The following is a 7,785-nucleotide window of genomic DNA, read 5'->3' as shown; positions in this document are numbered from 1 at the left end:
CATATATACATATATGCACATGAAGGACTTAGAGCCCATGGAACTGAACTTGCAAACAGTTGTGAGCCCCCATGTGGGTGTTAGGAACTGAACCGGGCTCCACTGTAAGAGCAGTGGCTGTGGTTTGCCACAGAGCCATTTCACTAGCCTTGAAATCCGTTTTATTTTTGTTTTCTGTTGTTTTTGTTCTTTTGTTTTTAAGTCGTGCGCAGGCTACACATTACCCAGTGAGTTGGTTTCTCTGCTATGCTCACATTCCCCCTAATTTCAATGCACATACTTCTTTGTGGCAAGTTCCCTCACATTAATTAATTTTAGCAACTTAATAAAGTTTCCTGTCAGTAATGGCAAAATGATAATCTAGAAAATGGCCAACTCTTCAAAGATCAGTGATTTGATTCATCTTTACAGAATTTAAATTAACAGACTAGGGATACTCTAGTAAACAGTCCCAGGGTACAATTCCACTTCTTTTTTAATTTTATTATAGTATATTTATTGAAGGAAAAGTAGGTTTTGGATAAACATTCACTAATGATTCACTTTTTTTTCCTTCAACAGTTTTGAAAACTTCCACACCTACTGAAAATTTGCAAGAACTGCACATAATAGACCAGAGGTCTCTCCCTGGACTGGCTGGTCCCTCACATGTGATCACATTTGTATGTTCATGTTCTCTCCTTCATTGCCTGTTGCCTGCACATACTCACATACACAATAGGCATATGCATATTTGCTGCTCTCGGCACACATCGTAGGTTTGTACAATATCTAGGCACAATTATACATCTGTGTGGTGCTAAGGAACACGGAAATCAGTGAACTAGATAGTCAGGAGCTTATTCCTTAGGCTACTTCTTACCCACTGGCTCCAGTGAAATCACATTTTTGCCTCTAATACTTAAATACACTGACTTTCTCATGAAACTTTAACAAAGCGTATACACTATAATATTTATAAATGAAATTTTATCATCTTTGTCTCGATTATCACCAAGTTAAATATATTTTAGTTTAACCTAATGTCAACAACTAGCCTTTCTGATGCCTTTCTTCCTCCCCTGGACCCCCACTGGCAAGTGTAGTCTCCATTCCAGTTAGACACCATAGGAAACCAGAATAAGACCATGCAAATTGTTTCCTCTGTCCACCAGATATTGACATGCACATTTATCAAAGACCTACAGGAAGCTGCACTGACTCTCTGTACCTGAGGACCAGGGCCATCTCCGCCTCAAGGTCCCTTGGGCCCTGCTGCGACAATCCTTCCCAAGTTTTTCTTGGTTTTCTCTTACTGCTCTTTTCGATACTGACCTAAATATTATGTTCTCATGTAGAGCTTCCCTGTTCACTTCCTTATCTCTACAATATCATAGATTTTGTTTACTCATCCAAATGGAGCAAAGAGTCAATGTCAGTATTGATTGCCTTGACAATGTCATTGCTAAGCTCCTAGCCCTGCAAAGATGTAAATCATTACTATGAAAAATGTAAGTCTTGGGCTACTGAGATGACTCGGCAGGTGAAGTGTTTGCTGTCAAGCCTAGAGACCTGACTTTATTCCCTGGTACCTTCTTGGTAGAAGGGGAGAACTAGAACAACCCCCATATTTTGTCCTATGACCTCCATACATACACCATGAGACCCAAGCACCTGCGCACACAACTATGCACGGGAAAGACATCACACAGACAAACACACTGAGCAGTGATTCTCTGTGCACATCACAAGCTCCCTTAAAAGCCAGTGAGGGCAATTTTTCCAATGATAGACAGCTTAAAAGTGGTCAAAGTTGCCTGCTCATTGTTTTTTCAGGTTACTGGTGTGTGTGTGTGTGTGTGTGTGTGTGTGTGTGTGTGTGTGTGTGTGTGTAGATATGCTTAGGTTTTTAAGACAAGGTCTTGCTGCATAGCTCACTACTCATTACCTGTTACATAGCTCAGACTAGTCTTAAACACTATTCTCCTGCCTCAGTCTCTCAAGTGCTGGGATTTCATGCTTGGCTAACAATCATAATTACCCCTCCTCCGCCTACGAAAAAAATCCAAGAATTACATTTTTTACTTTTTGTACCACATGCGGCTTCAGTACTTTATGTTCTCACATTTACTGTGCTAAGCAATCCACAAGTTACAAATGCTTATAATCGGCATTTTCAAGATTTTTTTGGGGGGGGGGGGATGAAGACTGAGCAGAATTAATATAACTTCTGCAGGTTCAAACATTGAAAATGAGTTAGGGCTGACATTTAAGGCCTGCGATCTGGGTGCACAGCCTGGTTTCACAACATTCTCACGTCTGTGCTTCTCAGTCATGAGAACTAGAGTTGCATGGCTGTCTTCAGTTTATCAAATTCATCTTGTGATGCTTGAACTAGCAAAATAATTCTAATGCTGTGGAAAGGTCTGATAAAGACACCCACACACTAGCAAAAAAAAAACAAAAACAAAAACTCAAATTAAAAACCAGGTGCCTGAAGAGATTGTTCATTCAGTAAAGTCCCTGGCATGCAAACAGAAGGATCTTAGTTGAGATGCTTAGAACCCATGTCAAAGCTAGGCATGGGGGGTGCCCCTCTGTGATGCTAATAGACCAGATAGCTGGTCATTTAGTCTAGCTAGTTGCTGAACACTAAGTTCAATGAAATGCCTGACCTCAAAAAATTACATAGGAAGAGCAATTAGCCAATTCACCCAATGTTAACTTCCAAACTTGGCCCCCCACATTCATGTACACACACATGTATGCACACACATACATACACCACACACACACACACACACACACACACACACACACACACACTCACTTTATTCACTCTGTTTACTAAGCCACAGTGAGAAACAGCAAGACAAGCTGATGGTGTGTTCAGATCCGGTCTGGATAGAAGGCTCAGCTCTGGCTGGGGTGTTCTTGGATCAGTGTTGTTTTGTGCATACCAGGGATTAGACAGTCACACACAGAGACTGCCAGTCAGTGTTTGGGAAAGACCTTTTCTCCTCCCTTTCTCTCCTCTTCCAAATGGCAAGAGGTCACATCAGCGGACACAGTTTCTAAAACACGATTGCACTTCTTAAGCAGTGACATACTTAAGGCAGACCTACAGTAATCCCCAGAAACATACTGCCTGGAGGGTCTTGTTGCTTAATTCGAGCTGGCACTGAGCCACTTCTTCTCAGCCTTGAAACAGTGCAAGAACCATGGAAAGAGCCACTGCCGTAAGAAGGGTTATTTCAGGAGGATAGAAGGTGATGGCACCATGCCAGTCAGCAGAAAACAAAGCCAAATACCCCCAGCCACTGCAGCCAAAAGTCAAAACAACCAATGTTATTGCAGTCCGAGATTAGATCCACCACCATGCCCATACCTTGGCTTTAAGCATGATCTCTGTTGTAGTAAAAACTGTATAATCCTCATCACAAGGCAGCAGGCCACGAAAGTACCAATGAATTTGCAAATATCACCAAAAAGCAAGCTGCAAGAATCTAGAAGCTGTATGCTGATCAAGATCACATACTAGTCAATTATAACAATAAATGTAACTTTACCCCAAAACATGTACTGAGCAATGAGAGAAGTAATTATTAGGGTTAAGTCAATACATTTCCCGCCTTAATCAGCTTATTGTCTTTTCTACCGAGGAGAAGGAGGAGAAGGTACTCCTCTATGACTGAATTGTGACATATGCTCGGAGAACTCAATAATCATGTGATGTTGTCATTGTATGGACATTATACAGAGTACATCAAAATTAGATGGAGTCTTTTCCAAATTCCCAGAAATTGACATTTTTTTAAAGTAATTAACATTTGTTACGTATGTAAACATGTCAGCTTGTGAGCAAATGGCAAGGAGAAAGAGGAAGTGAAGCCGGAAAATGGATCTGACACCTGATGGAGCCTTGGGTCTCTTCAAAGAGAAAAACAGCTGCGCAAAGTGTGAGAGAGCAGGGTGAAGAACCGGAGTGCTGCTCGACCTTTATCCCAAATACATTTTGCCAGGCAATGGCATCTCTAGTCAATAGTCCCAGTAACACCTCCAACAGGACCAACCCAAGTAACGTCTTCTCCAACGGGTCATTCCCAAGTGATGGAACCATAAAAAAGTACGATGAGGTGCTGCTCCAATGGTAGGCCCAAGTGTTTTTATCTCCCATGGTAGCGTCCAAAAGAATCATCATCTCCACAAGTAGGAGCACAAATAATGGCACCTTTAATGGTGGGGACCAAAAGAATTCTGATTATTCATTAAAATAATTTAATTTAAAAATTACTTAATTAGTCAAAAAATACTTTTTGATTAATATGCTCAACTTCCTTTTAACAAAAGTCAAATCAGGCCAGAAAAGAACATCCCGGGCATAGATATTAGAATAAAAATACTTTGACTTCTCAAACGTAACGTCAGGTAGATTCTGGAAGCTGCAAAGAAATCCAAGGGATTCCAAGGAACATAAGCCATTCCAAGACACACGTCAAGCTGTTCGTTATTTTAGAAGGATCCTGACACTTTTCAAACCGTTAAGAAATATGGTGGAGCACTTCAAAGATAGAGTCCAATGGCAAGAATGGCTTTGAAATCTCTGCTCTCTGTAAACTGCTATCTCAAAGATTTCTCTGATAAGAGCTCCAAGCATCCAGAGGCAGAACACCGTTTTATCACCCTCGGAGGATTTGGGAAAGCGGTTCTGGCAAAAAACAGTCCAAGACTTAGTTAATGCTGTTTTCTCTCGGTGGGAAATAGAGAAGCCATGCTATGTACTTTGTGGCCAGGTGGAACACCATCTTATCTAAAATTTAGAGCATGCTGGTCTATTTAGAATCAACCTCAGCCAATGGGAAGGATTCTGGTAAACTCTTATTCCTCCTCCGTGTGGGTCTTGGTTTTGGCAGGCAGCACCAGGCTGGTAGGCAACACATCAGTGAAGGTTAACTGAAGGAGCCCCTCTTCTTGGCCCTGCTCATTTGAGAATGTCATCCTCGCGGGCAAGACATCGACTTCTGAATCGAAACACGCCTGGCTTTAGCTGATGCAGTTAAGTGTGCTAAGCGCCTGGGGTTCTTAGAAGGGATTATCTCTTGGTGGAAAACCTTCTTGCTTCAGAGGTGATAAAGTTCAGTCTGGATATGAAAAAAGTCCTGGTTGGTCCTGATCATGTGACCCTGAAAGCAGCAAGCTTACTTACAACAAATCCTTAGAAATCAAGCTCCAGAATCACCCACTGTTACGTGCAAGTGAAATGAAAGTTTCCTATGTAACAATATAACCCTTTTCCCAAAACGACTCCTGCTTTTGTCAAGTTAACATAAAAACTAGCTAGCATGTGTGTCGTATAAAGCATTGTCACCAGTATGTAATTCTAAAGGCCAAGGTAGCCCTGTATCCAGTCCTTTTCAATTCAATAAAAAAATATGTTCACCGCAAATGTTCCAACCAAAACAATAATATCTTACAACAATAGTTACTTCGCACCCTACAGGCGAGACAAGGGAATGTTTTGAACCTAAAATAAGAATCCTTAAAACGTGAATATGAATGTCAAAGAGAAAGGGACATGAACATTTGAGCAATGAAAAAAAGAGGTAAGAAAAAAGAAAGACTGTGTCAGTCTATGACACAGTCAGGAATGGAGTCTATGAAAGTATTAATGAGGGAATCTGGCAGAAGATGGACTGCCCAGATCCAGCTAAACCCCTAAAGAATGATGTTATGTAGTTTAACTCCAAGTTCAGTCTTGACTGTTTACAGAGACGACATTCAGAAACAGAGACCTTCACGGGCACTTCTGCCCTTCTTTAAATATTGTATGTTCCTCCGTCATAAGGCACTGCGGAAACAGAGGACAAAGGTCTTGACAGTGTTGGAATGGCCCCGCACAAAGCATCTCTGGGTAGAGAGAAGCAGAGAGCCGGTGATGCTACGACCCTAGGTACTTCCTGGTATCTGCCCAAAAGGGCTGTTCTTGGATTTATGTGTCGAGACATCAAGTTAGCACTGATGTTTCGGGGAAATATCTCCAAAGCTTGGGTTTTACTGGATCCTATCAAGTGAGGGAGAAGAAACAGATGTATCTTCCCAACTGGGAAAAAGACAGGGTTGTAAGTCAGAAGGAAACTATGCATGATGCATATGTGTCTGATTATACTGCGGGGCCTTGCCTTTGCACATATATCTAGAATATGCAGTTTACTTCAATGTTTATGAATTGTGGACATTCTATCAGCTTGGGAAAAAATTGACTGTTCCTATAAATGTCATGGTGGAATGGAATTATAACTTGTTTGTTTAGCTAACTAGCTGTTTATCTCTATGCCTCATTCTTATGCTGACTAGGGAATCATCCCTCTGCATCACCTCTGTTCAACCTCGGAGTCAAAAAAAAAAATTAGCAGTGAGTTTTTGTTTTGTTTTGCTTTGTTTTTATTGTTTGTTTTCTCTCTTTGGAAGATTTGAAAAAAATATCTTCTTTATAATTGCCTTGTATTTTGAGAGCATTTTAAAGCCTACACATCACTCCTCATATTTTGGTGTCCATTCAGAGTTATGAACTTCCTGAATGGAGGTTTTACCTTTCCACTCAGGGTCAAAGGCAGCCAATGGTACAAAACACTAATGCTCTTCCCTCATCTCTGACCCTGAGGAGTGTGGCAATCTTTATGTTTAGGATGACAAGGGGACCATATGAATCCGATTTCCTATTTACCACTGTTGTGTGTAGGGATCGTCTACTAGTGTATTCATCCTGAAACACAATCCACTAGCTCAGAGGCAGTCACTCAAGAAGCTACCATTTTTAACCCTCTAGTTATAATCCGCTAAGCCTAATTCCCCTTCTTTCCCATGAATTCCATAGACAAAATACATATGGAAAATTTTTGCCTTCCCTCCACTCTCCCAGCCTTCCTTCATTTCTTTTCTTTTCCCTTCCATCTCTTCTCCTTCTTTCTTTCCTCCCTTCCACTCCACCTTTTTATTTATGTGAATATATCACTTTTTTTAACAATTTAAATTCTTCTACAAACAAGCTGCTCTTGGGACTACATGGCTTGACAGGTGTATTCTGACTTGTCTCCCAATATGTAACACTCTTCTAATTATAGAAACAGTAATTTTCTAGCATCATTATGGTTAGAGTGTTTGTACATTGTCTTTCGATTGGCAGAAGTTACTGAATTACTTATACATTCCCTTACCTTGCTAGATTTAGTCAACATCCAAAAAAATCAACCACTATTATTTAATTGGGTATTAATGAGAAAGAAGGTGAATCCATATAGCCATAAAATTAAGCTGGTATTTCTAACCTTAGCTTTCTCAGATGTTTAGGCAATTTTGTTGCAACAGTCATAGGCCCGTTATACTCTAGTCTACATTTACCACTTCATAATAAAGTACGTATGGAGTTTTTCTTCCAAAATAGTCATAAAGTGGTTTTTTCCTTTAAAAGTTTGTGAAAAAAATAATCTTAGGATAGTAATTTAGTTTCCTTTCTTTTTATTTTTTTTCTTCCCTTCGCTTTTGAAAGACGGACTGTCTTTGTTTTTACTGTAAACACCTCTTCCCTGAGTTTCTCCTCACACACCAACAGCCTCTGAAAGGCTTCAGCCCACAAGACATAAAGGAAATGCATTTAGATCACTGTTCCTGCTTCTCCACATCCAACTCCAGCTGAAATAACAGGAAGAAAGAGGTTTAAATACACATTTTAAAAAGAAGGAAGAGAGGGAGGAGGAAAAGAAGGAAGGAAGGAAGGAAGGAAGGAAGGAAGGAAGGGAGGGAGGGAGG

The sequence above is a fragment of the Microtus ochrogaster genome, chromosome 21, assembly GCF_000317375.1.
Source record: "Microtus ochrogaster isolate Prairie Vole_2 chromosome 21, MicOch1.0, whole genome shotgun sequence".
Classification (NCBI taxonomy): domain Eukaryota; kingdom Metazoa; phylum Chordata; class Mammalia; order Rodentia; family Cricetidae; genus Microtus; species Microtus ochrogaster.
The sequence above is the reverse complement of the archived record's forward strand: the minus strand, read 5'-3'. Positions refer to the sequence as shown.